At 39.3% G+C, this 19,640-nt stretch overlaps 1 long non-coding RNA gene across 2 annotated transcripts; it reads left to right on the plus strand.

Annotated features, from left to right (window-relative positions):
• The first annotated feature begins 4,205 nt into the window (after nt 1-4,205).
• LOC135239973 (uncharacterized) lies at nt 4,206-8,675 on the plus strand. Of its 2 annotated transcripts, none has more exons than XR_010325538.1 (3): nt 4,206-4,518; nt 4,871-5,026; nt 6,584-8,675. It is a non-coding gene; the product is annotated as an uncharacterized LOC135239973 (long non-coding RNA). The 2 variants fall into 2 exon arrangements; XR_010325539.1 differs by having other exon boundaries at nt 4,210-4,518; nt 4,874-5,026; nt 6,584-8,674.
• The last annotated feature ends 10,965 nt before the right edge of the window (nt 8,676-19,640 follow it).

The raw sequence follows: 19,640 nt of genomic DNA on the forward strand, positions 1-19,640 counted from the left end.
AAGACAGATTATGGGTCTTTGAGGGCTAGACGGTGCACTGTGAATCACAACATCTCCCCACCAATGGTTGGATGAGGGCCCATTTAAAATCTGAAGGTCTTCCACTTGCTTGTTCTCATGCAAGACTGGTTATGATTTGGTGACAGTGCAGCGGATGTGTGTTATGTGCGGGTAGGCACAGGTCAGGTCCTACCATGTAGTCATTTTAGCAGATTACAGAATGGAATATTTTTTTAGAAACGCATTACAAGCACAAGGCTGCACAACACAGTTGTATAAGCATTTTCATGCATTTTACACACAAACACACACACAGACACTCTCTCTCTCTCTCTCTCTCTCTCTCTGTCAGTCTCTCTTTGTCTCTAAAAAATCTTGGATTTTAAGAATTAATTATTAATGACAAACCTGCTTATGCTTGAAAGCATTTACGCTGAAGAAATTACTCTACCACCATTTTCTTTTCTGGTAACAAGCCTTCCTCTTCTGATAAATGTTGTTAAAACAATCTCATTGAGCGGCCTTTTCAAGAAGAAAGTATTCTGCGTTACAAATGGGTTAAGTCCTGTTTCAAGCTATCTGAGACCAGCAGTTGTGATAACAATCTAATGACTTTACTCTGATTGCCAAGAAGCAAATATACATGATCAAAGTAAATAAAGCAACATAGCACCTTCACCTAAAACAATAAACCCGCTCAGACCATGTGCATTCTGGGAGATTACTCATATTTTTTCATCTAATGAAGACAATATATCATTTTTTCACACAGACTGGGGCGAGAGCAGGTTTTTGTCAACAGGGGAAATGTAAAGCACCAGGCCCATCAGTTAAGTAAATGAAAATGAGTCGGGTCCCAATTAACCTTTTAACAGTGACTGATTCAGGATCCCCTTTGATTTCTCAACAGACTCGCAATAAAGACAAGGATTTTAAAAAGAGCAGAAACTAACTAACATTAGATAATCACTTCCTAAGCTAGTTCTTGAAGAGAAATTTCAACGGCACTTTTATGTGGGTGAAAAAATGAATCTTAGAGAAAAGGAGCTGGGAAATGGCCTCTCTTTCCACGCTGGCTTTTGCCGCTCATCCCGGATTAATCGGAATGATCCGCTTCTTTTGCGGAATTTCGTCCCTGATCCCGCCACAGCCGTGGCCATTCCGCGCGCATCCCCGCCGTCGTTACGGCGCGGGGGACGGAGACGGAAGCAGCCCAATGAAAGGGCCCGAAGCAGCAGCGTTTCCCCTCTCCTCTCCTCTCCCAGCCCCCCTGCCTCCCCGTGAGGCCTCTGCTCTCCCTCTCCTCTTCTTTTTGAACCCCGCTCTCCCAGCAGTCCGCATGTGAATTGTGTGAGGCGCGCAGCGCGGTCGAGGAGCGCCTCTTTAGAGAGAGCAGGTGCCATTGTGGGTGGGCTCCGCACTGCTGGTGGGGAGGCAGGCCCTTCAAGGATCGTCACCGGGGGTTAATATCTGTTTCCCATCTCTCCCAAGTGGCTCTTGTAAGACTGTGCCCCCCATTTATTTTCAAACCCTCACTTATGAAATTACAAGTACTTGAAGGATCTAATGTGGTCTTAATTGTCTTAAGACATTCATAAGGAACTTGCGCATGTTTCAGATTACAATAGGAAACGAATGCACTCTGCAGAACAGAATGTAGGCTGTGAAGTCTTGTTGACATGAAAAGGAGAGGGAGTGGCACAGCTATAGACAGACTTCAGAAACACATTTCTCCTTTCAGAATGAAGTGATTGCTTTTTTCCAGGTCCTGGTATTGTACCTGGTGGCACAATAGATTCTTTGGTAGGAACACAATTAAGATGGCAAACTTATCTTGACAAATTTCAAAACAGGCACCATGGAAACAAACATTTAAGTTTTGAAACTCTGAAATGGCTAATGAAATAAAGACAAAAATAAAACCATAAAAAGGAAACGAGAAACAGAAAAAAAGTTTCATCCACAAAATAGCGTGGACTGGTGTCAGCTTTCTGGCTCTCACTGAAGCCAGCACCTATGAGATTGCACTTAGTTTTATGGGAAACATTTTGCTTTAGAAAATTAAATACTGTGGGAAATTGTTGCAAGGTCATGGTATTTTCCCCTTAAAGTTAGATATCAATTACAAGACATGGCTGAATAATGCCAGGCTTTTTAAATTATACACATCGTGTAATAATTCTTACTGTGACTATAACTGCCTGATTCTAACAGTCTGGGACGGGGGGCCTACATCAGTTAGACAGCTCATACCATGTCTGTTTTGTGTACATTAATGAGGCTGTGGTCCTCAAAATTCTATAAAGCAACGTTTTTGTTACATTGATGCATTGTTCAAATCTTACATGCATCAAAGAATGAGTATGAAAAATCACCTGACCAAATTTGAATGAAAATACTATATTTACTTATTCATTTACTTATTTAGTTCAGTTCTTGTGTGAATGCAATAAGAGACAGTAAAATGAATTCAATCTCTAAAATTCACACCTGAATTTTGCGTAGTGACTGACTTTGATATAATTTTTAAAATGATATGAGGGGGTCATATAACGTGAAAGAAATTAAAGTATTACTGTAACAACATAAGTGCATCATGACATTAATTTGATGTACATTTGATGTAAAAATATGATATTTAGCAGCTGGCTTCCATTGTAAATAGTGAAAGGCTGGCACGTGTTTGAACCTCAATAACGGAACTTTTCATGTGCAGCAAAATCCCTGACCAGTGTAGTGGGATGAGCCTGGGACCATCATTGAAAAATCAGCTTGCATATTTTTACTTTGCCGAAATGGGAAAATGGCATTTATACAGAGATCAGGACTATCTGTTTCAAGCTTTAATATGAACCGGAGGACAAAATTCCTGGACTAGCACGTACCATTTAGTTTCAGATTTAAGGCTTATTCTGAGTAATAATGATTTTGTACGCAGGTGAAATCAGATGTCTATCATGTCTACAGGACTTGTTTTTTAAAGTGATGGACTACTTAACGTGAATGCACATTCAGATATTAAGAGAATGGCAAAAAAAAAATACATTAGCAACGAGATGTGTGAGAGAAATGTCAGAAACACTTAAAGAAATTACTGCCTAATCATCCACAATTGCCGTGACCTTGGAAAGCTTAGAATTCTCACTGTGGACTCTGTCTTTTAAATTTTAACCTGTTGACCCATAATTCATAAATTTGGAAATTCCAAGCCACCTTAAAATCACTAACACTTTCTGGTTACAGAGGTTAAACTCATAGACTCAGTTCATTATGGCCCTCTGGGACAAAGATTGATTTGCATGTTTCCAGCTCAGTAAGCAATATACATGAATACGCATGAGATCCCATTACATCAGCAAGGACAACACAGATCCCTCTGGCCACATTGAGGAACAAATATTATGATGTAGAAAATGTAATGTAAAAAATATAAAATGAGATTAAGTAAATAAAAAAATCGCTAAAAGTGTAAGTGTAAAATCGTAAGTAAGTGTAAAATCGCTAAAATATTGGACAATGCTGGAACAAAACTGCGTATGTGTCTTGGTTTAAACATTGACTGAGGGCACCATTTAATTGGTGTGCGAGTGTGTGTACGTGCATGCGCGCGCACGAGTTCGCATGTGTCTGTACGCTCATTAAGCATGTCCAATGTATCAGATTTGTTAATACTTAGGCCTAATATACAACTAATAAGAACTCATCTTCTCAGATACCTTTTTGAAAACGTATTCAGATCTTTAGTTTGCCACATTTTTTCCTCAATGTCTCATTACCAAGCACTAAATAAACGTAAGAGGTAATCTATCCTTAATTACACTTACCCTTACAGTGTCTTCAGTGGGGAAGTCGTGGCCCGTAGCTCTGTTCATGCTGCTGCTGTTTTCCACAAAAGTCTAGGGATTCAGTTCAAATAGGGAAATTCACGTTATCGCCATTTATAAAATCATTTGGAAAGTTCTTGGAACCTCTGCCGTCTTATATTTTTAATTTTATTTTTCGGGTATTTTTAGGTGTAACGTTTAAAAGTCAAATGCGACATCTTGTCTTTCGTCAAACCCTCCCTCCATTGTAGTCTTGATTTTAGATTTGTTGGGTTTCATTCATTGGCTGAGAAGAAATGCAATTTACCTTAATTACTCCCGCGCCCAGTTCATTTTCCGCATCGAGGTGGGGAGCCTGTGACGTGATGTGACAGATGTTTTCTGATTTCCCACCGCGATCGCAGCGCTCTGACAATCCCTTTGCCAGCCGCCGCTGCTTAATTAGCCTGCCCACGACTTACACTGCCAGAAAAATGTGTTTTTAACTTGTGCGCAAATTTTTTGCGGTGTTTCCCCTCTGTTGGAAACAACTGGTTTCCCAGCGGCCTTCTAAGGAACGCCTGGGCGTGCTACCCTGTGTAGCCAGCATGCACGACATCTGTAACTTGATGTTGGAAATGTCTGCAGGCTGGAACACACAAGAACAAGTTTGCATCGCCAGAAGGACTGTGAAATGCGCCTTTAGGACTTTACGGTAAGTAGGCTAAGCGAGAGCTGCACAAGGGCGCGGTAGCCAACCGACTGTTGAAGATATTTTTGACTTGCCTTACCAAACAAGTGAACCTAGTATACCATTAAACAGAAACTGTTTTCAAAACGGTGTTTTCGTGTAATGGTTGTTAATGCACCTTGCCAATAGGGATGGAAAATCAATTTAATGTTCTGTATTAAAAATCCATTGGAATTCTAAAATCCTAAAAACCAAATTAATTTAGAAAAGGGCATTCTAACGGACGGCCTTTTGTCTGACGTTTTTGAATTTACACTTCCACGTCCAGATAAATCCACACCTATTCACTTTCACTCACAGTATTCTCCATATTCAGCAGATTTGTCCTCAAACAACAAGGGAAACCAAGGCTGGGACAATGGCACCGATGCCATACGATCAGTGCCTTGCTAAGTACCACTTAAGCCACGCCACCAGTGAGAACAAGCCTGTCTATTGATCAGAAGCTTCTGTCAGAGCTGCATCTGCTGAGGTAAGACCACCAACTCTCCTATAGTCCTGATGCAGTGGTCCGCAGTTTCAAGGGTAGGCAGGTCTCAGTATTCTACTTGCACACCCTCATTAGTTAATGATGAGACTCCAGTGGGAGAGGTCTCTTTTTTGTGTCTTTGTGAGCATACAAACCCCTTCCCCCAGCCAAACACACCTCCAATGGGTAAAAGGGAATCCTGCAGAAGGAATGTTGGAGGTTACTCCCCTCCTGGATCCCCGTATTTATGGGGACTTAATAACACTGTAGACGCACCAGTATATAATGGGATCCCTTATGATTTTGCTGCAGGTGACCCTGCATTTATCTGTCATTCAACCACATTCCTTGAGTATTTCAGGAATTTTAACATATCACTTAGTAAGAATGCAGGATTATGCAGTATAATTTAAAAAAATTAATTTTATGTAATATTACGGTTTGTAGTCGCACAATATTTCTTAAATTGAGGTGTGTTTCATTTCACGAGGGATGCTAAATACATTTTTTGGAGCAGCAGTTATTCTGTTAAATCCCTTCGAAGTGGTGACAACCCATTAAAGCTAAATAATTTATTTAAAAAAATAATAGTGGCAAACACACAGCGGCGTACTCGGAAGGTACGCTTGGGGAAATTTGGGGAAATGACAGAACATAATAGCAGTAAAAGTAAGGGAGAAAGTCCAAATGGGAGACTTCATCTGCCCTTGGCACCAAATAGTGAATGAATCATTCAGTCCTTTTTATTACAGAGACCAGTGCACTGCACAAAACCTCCAGCATCCAGAAATAAATGTAATCTATCTCCAATTTGCTTAAAATTAATTGAATCCTCTTATATTTCAAAAAAAACTAAATCCAATTTCAGAAATGTTACTTTTTTATGATCCGTAATTGAAAACGTAAGCTTCATTAAAGATAAATCTGTTGCTGCTTATGGCTCCAACTGCCAGAACTCTGCAGGAAATTCTGAATCAGAAGTACGTGATGTAAACCAAACCCCCATATTGGTTTGAACATGATCTATATGAGCCTGTTTAACCTAACCATAAAACATTGATCCTTAGTGAAACATAAAACATCCATGTTCAGCAATGACGTGTGTTAATATTTAATTAAAGTACTATTATTTGCCTTGTTAAAATAGGGTACCAAACCTGATTGAATTTTGTGGGTCTCTCCAAACAGGAGAATCTGTTTAATGACTAAATATTAATGTGAATCCCTTCATATCAGTAGGTCCAAGACTAGTGAATATTGGGTAACTGTCCAATGCAATGGGGGGTTTGGACCTGCAACTGAAAGAATGCTTTTAAAAGTGTGTAAATTTGTAATTCAGTGACCACACACTGTTATTTGTGTCTCCATCAGCAAACTCAAACACTATCTAGTTAGAGGTTAAAAAAAAGAAAAAGAAAAAGAAAAAACACCGGGGAATGCCTAGAGGGAGAAAAGAACTCTTTTTTTTTTCATGAGATAGAACCCCAGAATGGGGAGATCTGAGGAGACAGTTTGCTTCCTGTTTCTCACCATTTTTCTCCCCGGCCCTGCGCCCGACAGAAGTGGGGAGCTCTAATTACGCACAGAAGAGCGCGGAGACAGCTTCCATGTGGGGACCGGGCTCCTCTCTTCCCCCTTGGTGGTGCGCTCCTCCGGAGCGGAGGGTGTCGTAATTTATAATGTGGCCCCGTAATGCGTATGCCTGCTGCATCCTGGGACGTTCTCGTCTGACTGCGCCAGCGTGCGCTGGTGGTCCCCCCCGGCTACACCTCCGCAAGCAAGGAAAACATTTTCTTATGCCGTTTTAAAGGGAGAAAGCTGCCAATGACAAAGCTATTTAAAAAGGGGTCCATTATGCTGCAAGACATGTGATGTCTATGAGGACCACATGTTGCTCAGTCAATAGGGGGAAAAGTGCGTCTCGGATGACTTGTGGCGTTTTTTCACAGAGCAGAAACCCAGTGACGCACACGCACACACACACACACACACACACACAGACATGTCTTGAAGAATAGTGGTTGGTGGGCTGTGGTGATTCCACATTAAAAAGTGAATATTGCGTACACACACATTCATGCATACTTAGGCACATAGAAATGAATCTATATGCACCCATTTACTGATGGTTAAACAAGGCTCATTGTTTTATGTTGCAATGTTGGTATTTCTTCCTAATAAAATTTTGTCAAAGTCAGATGTACTTTTGTTGACACTGAATAGAAATTTCACACTTTTAGGTTCAGTGGTATTCAACTATAATGTGGAGATGAGTGTTCCTGTGATCTATATTTCCATATGTGCTTTCTCCAAAATAGTTTTATTTAAAATGCTATATCAAATATATAATTCAACTAGAAAGATTAAGTCAACTCTGCAAATGGTACAAATCACATTTATTATAAAAAAGAGATGTGCGGACTAAGACATTAATAGTTTCTTCCTTTTATCTCCGATTCATCGGAGTGGATGAGGGCATTCTCCCACACAAGGGATGTAGGTCCTTTCCAGCGTGGTTTTTAGTGTTCTTACTGGAAAGCACTGTGTGGTTGAGGGGAAGGCCACACGAGACCACACTGTCTGCCATAATAAAAATAACACCCATCTCTTAGTGCTCAGACCTAGGCAAATGTAATTTATTTTGCGGCCTGATTGTTTTCCTTCGGCTGTAAGTAGGGTCTGTGCTGATATACTGTAGCATCAGCGGGTAGATGTCTCTCATTTCTGCTTTCCCACCAGCTTTTTACTGATGTGTGTTTTGAAAGGCATGACGCGACCACACGTGACCCGCGTAACTGCTTGATGACAGTCCCCGAGATCGAGTGTGCCCCGCCCTTATTCTTATATAGCGCTGTGTGTATAATTTCATTCATGAAACACTCGTAATCTTTATTTTTGCGAGGCATAAAAATAAGCATGTGCTTTGCTTTTATTCAGTTTTTTTTTTTTGGTTATTTTTTGAAGTACAGATCGCACTCGTGCCATTGAGTATACTTCTGACAGTGGATTTCTTTGTGGTTAGAGTGCATACGCTCTAAATATCCTGTTGAACCTAATCAGGAATGTTATGATGATGTAATAACCTGAGGATCAAATCAATCCAGGGATGTGGACTACGAAAACAAACCAATCAACAGTTTTTGCAATCAGCGTATGGCATAACAGGATGACTGTTGTAATGTCTTCTTCTAATTAAAAGATCTGGCCGAAGTATGTTTCCCCCCCCCTATAAATTATCTATTTCAGTCCTACGTCCCATGCTGCAGTTGGCAAAGAGCACTGAGATTGTGCAGGCCTCAGTACTGTACTGTATGTGGAAACACAAGTACAGAGTGTCGTCACTGTGTATTTGAGTCTGCCACCCTCAGAGAAGGGGAATGTTATCATACCACCCAGACCTGTGAGCGTTCGAATTTCAATGTCTTCGGTAGATGTAATTAAGCTGAATGTTGTCCTGGTTACACGTTCTATGAAATGCAGTGTAGCCAGACGGTGCTTTCTGACTATATGTGGGCTTTATTAATTAAAATAAGCAGTTTTTTGACTCCCATAAAAAGCACAATTACAGTGATGTCATCACAAAGGTGTGCATTTCTATCAGTGTCTTTAATATAACATGCTTAATTCAAGCCATTAATATCGAAATATAGACTGTAAGCTGCAGTGAATATCTGTTGTTAAACTCATTACTTTTTGTCTCTGTAATAAAAAGGATTGAATGCTTCAGCCATTATTAGTTGTAAATTTTTCTCATGCTGTGCATCTGCACACACACACACAAATATACACACACATGCATACACACACGCGCACACACACAAATATACACACACATGCACACACACACACACACACACAAATATACACACACATGCATACACACGCAGCAGCACACACACACACACACACACACACACATGCAGATTTGATGTAACTGGTGTTAAAATATAAGCCCAACGGCTATCAAAAAAAAAAAAAGCTTCAAGAAGGTCATCAAACATGTTATAGTTAATAAGACAAAGATATGACTAATGCTTTCCTGGTTTTCTGTGTGATCATGGGCTATTAAGCAATAATACCCAATAGTTTCTCTTGCCAAAACTGTTGGCTTACTCTGTACATTTCTTTTCCAGAAAATAATTCCATAAGGCACCCTACTTCGTGAAGGGCCAATGTACCCCAGTGTACTTTCTCAGTCTGTTTTGACATGCATTTTCCCTAAGGAGTTACATACTTCTCTCCAATTCTAGCAAGGGGCCTGTTTACTAAACAAGCCAAAGTGTTAAAATATGCCTTTCACAAGTGTTTAACCTATGCACTGTCAACCTGTCACTCTTTAATAATGTACAAAAGCCCTTTAATAAATATTTAAGCTTTCTTCATAGTTAGTGTGGTTTATTCAACAGTCAAAATAATGTTTCTGTATTCGTTATAGCATGTTAAACCCTTAAACCTCAAGATGATTTAGTTGGACCAGGTTGATAAAAGTCAGTTTCAGGGTGAACATTTTAAGTCTTGTGATACTTTTAGTGTATGTATGTGTATGAATACTCAGGAAAATGAAAAGTAGACAGCTTGTATTTTAGAGATATTACAATACGATCTGTCATCATACTGGACGTGACAGAATAAAGAAATAACTAATGCAGTAATCAATAATCTCACTCTCTTTGAACCATTGAAGAAATGTTCTCCTGAGAGATCATTCTTGGAACTGTATCAAGCACATCAATTTATAGTATAATTCCGAAGGCAGATGGGTCGTAAATGTCATATAATTCACTAGCATTGGTTCAGTGAGCCCAGATTCAGGTTCCTAGATTGTTTTGAAAGGAGCGCACAGGAAAGCAAACACATTAATCCTCAAAGGTTCATAATATCATCTTGTCATAACAAGGAATAGGTTTTTTTTTTTTCTGTACCAAGTCTTCAGCCAGTATTAACTACAGATGTCAAGCTGATCAGGGCGTAAACACTGGCTCCAATTATATCTAAATGTTTAAATGTCCTAATGCAAAAAAGCTGAGGATATTTACCCAGCTGCTTGGTAAATAAGCTTCTTAAAGCCAGTTAATGCTCATAAATGCCCACCAATTGCACTAGATATGAAACCTTTATCTCCTAGTTTTTGGAGTCAATGTAATGTTACAACATGCTGTATCCTCATATCTCATCATTAGCCTCACATGTGATTGAATGTGTTTGCAGACACAGAGCGCTCTCACTGTGCATGTGCAGAACACGCAGCGAGGCTGACGGGGGGAGGATAATCCATATTTATTATTCCCTGCGTGGTGGGAGTGTTTTGGTGAAATAAAGCGGAGAATGATGTGGAGAAGCCGCAGAGAGGTCAGCGCGGAGCTGAGCAGTCTTGGGCTCTCTCTCCGCGGTGACCGGCCCAGAGACTGGATCGCGGCCACCCAGCAGCATTTTGTCTGCCAGAGCCCGCGTCCCCACAGTCACCGTGTAGGGAGTCTCCGGGGAGATTATCGAGCGCTTCCATTTTCACTGCAACAAGCTGCAGGAACTTCGTGTTTTTTTTTTTTTTTTTTTTTCCATCTCTTGAATATCACTGTTTTTCCAAGGGCGGCTCAGTAGCACGTGCAATTTTAGGAAAAATGCAAAACATCAGATGGACAATTTACATAACAAAATGTATCAGTCTGACATCTGACTTTGTGGGTAAAAATATAGACCATGCTAAGATGTCATTTAGTTGTGTTATTTACCCATAACAAGATGAAGCCAGTGAACAGATGGGTGATATTAAAGTGTTTGATATGCCTAACAGAAAACTTCACATCAGAAGTACACATGTAAAGGCAGATTTCTCTATGGCCCTGACATGGGGTGATGTGTATACAGACACTGTACTGTTGTATTAATATCATACCGTTCAACTGGCAGTTGTACAGCCTCTGGCGATAGGCTTAAAGAATAAGTATGAGGAACAGCTGCGGTATTCTATTTAGCATTTTAAGCATTGCATGTTGAATGCTTTCCATGTGTTGGAAGTAAACATAGGTCACAATTACTATATAAGGTCACTTTTGGGTTGATTTTTTTCTTACCTTTCAGAAAAAAAACATGCAAGTGAAGTTAGTCATCACAAAACACATTTGTTAATGGACATTGAGGTTCTTTATAAGACCTGACTGAAACTTTAAATATTTTCTTATGCTACTGTACACATGGAATGCACCTCTGACATCTTCACAAAATGGCAAAATCAGAGCAGCCCTGCTCTGTGTAACCAAATCTGTGCAGTTCTACCTTTTGAACTTGTTTTGGGCAATCAAGTGTTTGTACAATCATGGAAAATTATCTGAAGGTGAAAAGTATTACCATATTGGCTGTATAAGGAGTAAGAGAGAACCTTGTATATGGATTGTTCATGTGAAGTAATGTTCAGAGTGTTTTCATGTATAGCATGGTGCTGAGTGACAAGGGACAAAGGGTCAGATGATCCCTCAATACTTATATTATTTATGGTATGTATCTGGTCAAGCCAAACATTTAGAATACTGGTGGCAAAGTATCCAAAATTAGTTTAAGAATGTCATGACTATAATGGCCATTCTCTGGTTCAGGCTCCAATCCATTATGTGTGGCACTGCATTAATGCATCAACTGGATGTGCCACAAAGGAGCCATTTCATGAGTTTTTAGAGAATCCTAGACTTATCACCTTTCCAGCTGCATAACAAACGTGGCTTTCATAAACTACCATTGCTCTGTGCAGTTAAAGCTTTGTTAAATATTCATTATCAATACATAACGATGTTAAATGTATGCTACATACATCAATTTTGAAATCAGAAGTTGATATATATGATAGAGAATTGTCACGTTTCAAATTATAGTTGAACATTTGAAACCTTTATATTGAAACTGTTATTGCTCACTTTAGCCACATTCATTTTGAATGAAATGACAGTTCTAGGAGTTCAATGAAAACACATCTTGCTTGCTGTACCCAAGAGGAGTGTTTTCGCTGTTGTTGAGCTTGTTGCCTTTGTTTGTGTTGAGAGGAGGTGATTGAGTACACAAAATGTTAATCAAAATAAGGTGGACTTCAAGAGGAGCTGCCATTCATCACTGGCAACGGCAAGGTGATGCTAACAATCGCACAATAGCACAGGCTAATTCCTCATGGCGGGGCATTTATGCTTTTTCTCTGCAGTTTGTTTTGTCAGGGTATGGCCAATTTTTAACCCTACTCCTATACTTCCTCGTCTAATCCAGAACATTTATTGTATAAATACAATTTCAAAGTTATTATGTAATTAAAATCATGTTTCACTGCTGCAGACTTCAAAGGAAGGGCTGTTTCCTCAGACATTATTTGCCGCTGATGTAATAATTTCCCTGGGATATTTAAAATAAACACATTAGCGGAAGAATTCTAAACTTGTCTCAAAGTATACACCGGGTTTTTGACTGGCATAAGTCAACGCCATGATGCAGTGATGAAACCTATCACTGGCTTAATACATTTCCAAACTCCCATGCAGTGTAAATTATAGGATAATAGGGTGCAGGCATTGGTGGGCTCTGTTTATACAATCCATTTCTTCACTCAAGTTCCCATTGCCTTCCCCTTCCCTTTGCTGTGTGTGGTGGTCCTCTGATCCTGCTGACCCCAGCCATGTGGTTTCACTTTTTCTTCTGATCTCAATTCCATGACCAGCGGGGAATGAAATACAAATTGAATAGTAACCATTCACAGGCCACTCTTTTCATACTGCCGTTAAGCTGTCTTTGTCTTGTCTGGGGGGACTAAAGATAGATGTTCAGTATTTTACAGGTTCATTTTCAAAGCCTGTTCATTGCACAGTTCCCCGCAAACGGTTTCCCAAAGCATATCTGAACGGACGTGTTCCTTGTCGCCAATTCAAATGACCCAATGACCAAACATGCCCCCCCTTTAAAGAAACAAACTCAAACAAAGAAAACGCTCCGTTGTTTTTTATGCACTATTTAACATATAAATGGAGAACCACACCAGGTGGATGGGCACCTCTTTTTTTCACCAATCGGAGATGTGGAATTCTGTGGCTGCGGGTACTTTTATTATTTTAGTTAAGGTAAAGGTTTCATTAGACCCTGTAAGCCCCCCTTTTGAAACTTGGCCCTTTTTGTGAAGCTCGCTGGACAGCAGCCGCTTGCAAGTGGCAGGGTGTGTTTATTCAGCTTTTATTGGAAGACGTGGTTTGAAGAAGTTAAAAAGACCCCTTTTGTTGTTTTTGGGCTTCATGTTTTCTCTGGAGTTCGTCCACGTGCAGAGTTCGTTCTCAGCGCCGAAACCACGTCCAAGAACTTGAGAATAGAAACTCCCGGCTTTTTCGCTGAAATCTCTTCGTATAAGGAAGGAAGACAGCGAAGCAGGCTACTCGTGTTTTGTGCAAACAAATACTCGGAGCCTGCACTGTTTCAGCAGTACATATCCTTTCCTTACATTTGCTTTCATTGAAAGTTATATCATGGACGATTCCCATATGGAAACGGTCTCTATGAAACATCGACTGAGCTGTGTCCTCGGGGTTTTATGCACATACAATAATGTTGATACAGCAATAACCTTATTAGGACCAATGATTAGATCCATTGGGCATCACTGTGTTTTAAAATCGGTTACATTTTTCCTCAGTCTTTTCTCACTGCGACCAGGGTACCGCTCTTCAGTTAAATAATGTGGAAAAATAGGCCCATAGTTTTTATAATTTTATTAATTGATTTTTTTTTTCTTGTCCAGTGAATCTTTTTGTAGTTTCTACATTAGAAAGAAATGACGCGATGTTCATCACCTGCTTCACATTAAAGTTTCACGCATTTTTCCTTCTTCTTTTTTTTCCCCCTTAAATGATTCTTGTAAACTTTGCTTCGTTTACTTAGCCTGGCTTTCATTGCAGCAGTTTTGCACGGTTTACCTTTGTTTAGTTTATTAACCCACGGGGTTACTTAAACTAAACATCCCAGCCAAATACTTTGGCTTTAGGTTTCAGAGTTTTTAACAAAATTCTTTATGTGTAGCTGAAACTGATGGGGGTAAGGGTGTTGGAGTTTATGGTCCACATTTACAAACCGTTACGGCTGTCAGTAGGAAATAACAAGTGGAATAAGTGACATGTTAATCAAAGAAACATTTGTGCAAAATTCCACTTATTTTAAACTCCAAAAAATAATGTCCAAGAACTTCTGTTACTTCTGAGTGAAGAGTCCATTCACTGAAGGTTATTGAGAATATATGGTTATATATTTAGTTTGCATACATAAACAAGATTTTTGGGGGCTTCTTAATAGGTTACTTTTACTTCTTAATTGAAACCAATACATGGGTTTTTTTCTGTGACTATAATGTAGACATTTTGAGTAATTTGGGTCAAAAACAGCTAACGACAGGTTGTCCTTGGATGGCTTTTTGAATGAGGACCAATTTTACTTCTGAATAACATTATCAAATAATCCACTATTCATCATAACCGTACACGTAAACAGTACTGAACAGATAGAACTGACTGCATTGGGGATAACCTCCATGATAACTGATCCCATTGCATCTTTAATAGAGCATGTAGGCACAGAGTCATTTGAGCCCCTCGCTAATAGAAATAGTTTCTGACTGATCTGAGGTGCCACGGGAGAAACACGCCTGTTTTTAATTGTTCCATTTTACTGCAACAGTATCCAAAAAAGGACCAAATTCGGCTATTTGTCTCCTCCGCTGAATTCCCATGCTCTGAGGCTGCAGCTGGGAGCGCACTGGAGCAGCGCTCATGGGTGGTCTACCCCTCTTTGCCTCTCATTTTGTGGTTTGTGCCCTACGCCGCGGCGGCTTTCAGCTGGAATTACACAGGTTTTCACTTCACACCGTAACACATATTAGCTTGTGCTGGGTGGGGGGGGGGGGGGGGTAACTATTAGCCATAACTGTCTGTTTTGTGTCGTGCCCATCTCCTTTATTTTAGTTTTTCGGTCACTTGCTCAATATTCTGTATTTTATTTTTTTAAAAAGCATTTTGTTTCTGCAGTTGCTTTTAGGCTTATGTTTGCGTTTTGATTATTAAGTATTAAAAAGCAAATTTACAATCAAATGGATCACGTGGAATATAAAATAATTTGGAATGTTTAAATGGACAAATGCACATGTGGCAGCATTAAGCAGAAACATTCTGAGATTCCAGTTGTTTCTGTTTTAGTCACATAATCACATTTATGTGAACTTCTCCAAACACACTCCAGTGATCTTGAGCTATGTTTTTGTACTTCAGCAAGTCATCAACAAACATTCTGTACTTACAGTGTTAGACAAAGGAGGCTGTAGAGTTGTTTTTGACTTCAACATTTAGTTTTAGTAGTTCAGTAACTATGCATGGTACTGTAATGTGAAATAGTGATGCAAAATCCTTAAGCCTGCCTGGAACGTTTTTGTCCACTGAGAGAGGGGGAGTGGATGTGTGTGGTAGGCTTGGTTAAATATTGTTCTATAATATGCATTCTTTCATTCCACAGCAACACCCAAGGAGTAGTAATCTGCAATTACATTACCATTTCAAAATGGTGAAGGTAGACTGTGGATCAAATACAACATGTGTGTGTGTTTAATCGTTGCTAGATTTATACGTTTAGCCAAGGCCTATGTTAGGCATAAGAAGCTTAGATTATCTAAACCACAATGCTTTGAGTTAAAAACATTACTGCAGCCTACATCTGCTGAAGCATTGGAGTGTTGTCGCTTTTTAACATTTGTGGGAATTATCTAGAAAGCAGACCAGACATTAAAATTAGGGTGGGCACTTCGGGTGTGGTCCGCTGAGAGGAACAGGCCTACATCTTTTAGCCAACAAGGTTCTCTTCAGTGAAGACTAAGGAGCAATTATCCCATTTACCACAACGTTTGTGTACAAAGCTAAGGTCAGACCGAATGTCAGCTGAAATTTTCTCCCATTTACAAAATAAAGGGATCATTATGAAGGAGATGGAGTTTCGTGAAGAATACACAAATAATTTTCCTTCCAGCAAAATTCCATGACACTTTGTTCTGAGAAATGCATCACGACAGCCAAGACCAATTCAAGCTCTTTATAGTGAATCACTGATGTTGTTTTGCTTCTTGAAGTATATAGTTAGCTCATGTTCTTCGCAATTCAGAACCTATGCAATTTCTTTGAACTGTTAAATGCTGTTACCACAAATTGCATGTTTACTTTATTCAAGTGTTTCAATACACACAAAGGTGTGGCACCTGCTCTTTGATCCTTATTTAATACATACATACAAATACAAAAATATGTTTAATAAACTTTTTATATGAGACATTTTTAAAGTATGTATTTATTTTGTTTTACTTTGTATTTGATATTTTCCTTTTCAAGTAACTGGGTAAAAAAAAACAGGTTAGAGATCAGAAATGGCCTACAAGTGCTTCAAATATTAACACTGTCCATAATAACCTTCCTATAACAGGAGTTCTCAAACAGTGCTCCCACTAACTGGCAATCAACTTCAAATAAAGTGCTAAAATGCATTTCATAGGCTTAGCAAGGTCGCACAGATGCTCATTTTCTTTATTGTTTAACTGAAGTGTGACACATTTACAGGTCCATAATGGGGGTGAAGGTCTGGCTTTGGGTGGAGCTCTCTTAAGCGTCAGGAGCAGGATGTTGAGTAAATGTGTGACCTGCAAAAAGTGAGGAAGCCACCTTTCCGTAACAGGTACAAAGGCAGATTTAGTATTGAATACGTAAAACATTGGGCTGTCAAATTACTATTTGAAATTATTGTTAATGATGTTTGTATTATTATTACCATTTATTTTTATTTGTTTGCTAGGAGTCGAGGTATTTGTAGTATTAGTAGGGCTACTAATAGGAATAGTTTTTTGGTATTGTTAGTATATTAGCTAAATGCTAAAAATAAAACTTTTTTTAAAAATACTGTTTTTGAAATTTGCATGAATGTTTTCAACTGAGTTATTTTTTTAACGAACTATGAAGACATAAAATACATATTACCAACATAAGGTTCAATCTTTCCTGTATAGCCGTACTTTTAGTACAGCCACAAAGAGCTCTTGACCACTAAAAACACTACATCCAAAGAAACCAATATAATAAACTCTGGTCTAACTTTGGTCCCTGTAACATCAAATGACACCAATAAATAAATAAATAAATAAAAATGATCATTTAAATGGCACAAAAGCATGGTGAATATTTTTGGTAGATTTTTTTGTTTTCTTCATCTGTTCACTCTAAAAATTTAGTTAAAAGTTAAAAAAATAAATAATTCTGGATAAGGAATTGCCCAGTAAAATTATATAATTTATATCATAATTTATATATATATATTTATATATATATGTATATAATATATTTATATTTTTATAAAATATTTTGTAGCTCATCTAGATTGAAAAAAACAATGATCCCCTTCTTTTCAAATCACAATCTTCATTAATCTTAATGTTATTTCTAATATTGTCACATGAAGCAAATATATTTGAAAGAGTATGTCATGTCACTCTTTAGTGTATAAATAACAGAGGAAGAGAAATGAGATGCTGAGACTCACACTTGTTGACAGGTCCATAATTTTACCTTACATGTAGGATGTAGCCTTGTAAACATAAGTGTGGTGTGCATGCCCATGTCGTTTGCATTATTCTTTAGCCTTCATTTTACAAGCTGACAACCACCATTCAATCAATTCAGTCAATTTGTTGGCCATCCCGGGTAGGTAGTTTAGCCTTACCCATGTCATTCTCTTTTGGACACTAATGATTCAGGACCACATAAAGCCTGGCACTGTGCTTTACAGGCAAAGCAACAACACCACTATTCTGTCCACAGCTCTCTGTTTTGCAAGTACTGCAATTGTGTTTATGACATGTCCTTTGTCCTTTGCTGCTAGTTTAATGCCACAGCGATGCACAGAACAAACACAGTTTGTTTTGTCCTTTTAAATGTTTTCAGAAGGGAAATTTACAATTCCAAGGGATACTGACAGTGTGTGTGTGTGTGTGTGTGCATACGTGCGTGTGTGTGTGCGTGCGTGCGCATGTTTGTGTGTGTGTGTGTGTGTGTGTGCGTGTGTGTGTATGTGTGTGTGTTGTGTGCTTTTTCAATCACGTACCATTGTCTTTTTAAGGAAAGAGAATAGTGAAATTAATTACTACAGTGACTTTGAACATTCACTCCTAGAACAATGAACGGCATCCAGTTGCTGAAAAGACTGAGATGCATGATGCTTGTGCTGTACCACACAAGCAGCTTAATCATTTGTTGACTGGGATGAGCTCATTGAAGGAAACCTTATGTATGATCAGACTGTGATGGTAAGGAAAACATGAATGAAGCATATGGGGTCAGTGGACCCATTGAAAGTCTTAACTTCATCACTGTAAACAAAAGAATGTGCTGAAATTCTAAAGGTTATAATCACATGTAAGCTGGCAAAAGTCTGATCCTTAGTTTTCATTTTGTCACCCAGAGCTCTTTGATAGTTTACCTCGAGTTTGCTGTTTTTTGTAGGCTTTTTTGTTAGTTTCATTCCTTCTCAGTGTTTCCCTATGTAGCCCTAGATTTAAAATATTGCACTGGGGATTAAATATGCACACTGTCCAACCTAAAATCTGCTGACATTCTGTACCTATAATATACTGATATACTGGATCTATAATATGCTAGCATACTAGACTGAATACCTGCAGGCATCCTGGGCCTAATATCTGTCATACAGGACCATAATATCATGGCATACTGCACCAATAATATGCTGTCGTGTCAGACCTCTAATATGCTGTCATACTGGATTTATGTTTTCTGGCTTGCTGGACCAAATATCAGCAATCATACTTACAGTCGTAATACACTAATAATAATATACCTAAACCCCACGTCCACAGTCACTGCCAAATTAAAATTGAAAATCCATTACTTGGAAAATCAATTACATCAGTAGCACGGATCCTCTGCGGGTGAGGTTAGGACTGCGTTTTTTTGGGTGCTGATCCCACCTCCCTGTACTTAGTTGAGGTCCCCTTCTTCCAAATCCGGGTGGCGTCCTCTGGCGAGCGCCCCTGCGTCTCAGAATGAAATACGGCTCTGCTCCACGGCTCCCATTTTGCTGAAGAACACGGTGCAGATGTCAGGGGCTTCGCCACCTGGCCCCAAAAAGCCCTTCTATAATTCTTAGAGGGCCCTCAAGGAGCGTAAAATACACCGACGCTGCCTCGACGGACCTGTGGAAATCAATTTGAGGTTGAGTAAACAGGGAAAGAATCCCGAGGCCCGGAGCCTGCCTGCATTGATTTAAAGCCTCGGTCGGGTCTTCGCCGCCCTCCACCCCTCGAAAAAATTCCAGCCACAGTAGGAAGTCCCGGGTCACATGGTGCAGGGGAGAGAGGCTTCTGCTGCCGTTGTTTTCACCGACTGAAGCAGAAACAAATCTGGAAGGTGGAGGGAGGGAAGGAGCATAAAAGAAATCTGTTTAATGACTATAAACCTGGTCATTATAGGAGTCCTCCAAGGTTTTCTCTCACCTTTCCTCTGTACCTCTCTTTAAGATTTAAGCCATGAACATTTTGTTCCTTTGCTGTAGCATTGTTTTAGATGCC

The sequence above is a fragment of the Anguilla rostrata genome, chromosome 14, assembly GCF_018555375.3.
Source record: "Anguilla rostrata isolate EN2019 chromosome 14, ASM1855537v3, whole genome shotgun sequence".
In the NCBI taxonomy this organism is placed as follows: Eukaryota; Metazoa; Chordata; class Actinopteri; order Anguilliformes; family Anguillidae; genus Anguilla; species Anguilla rostrata.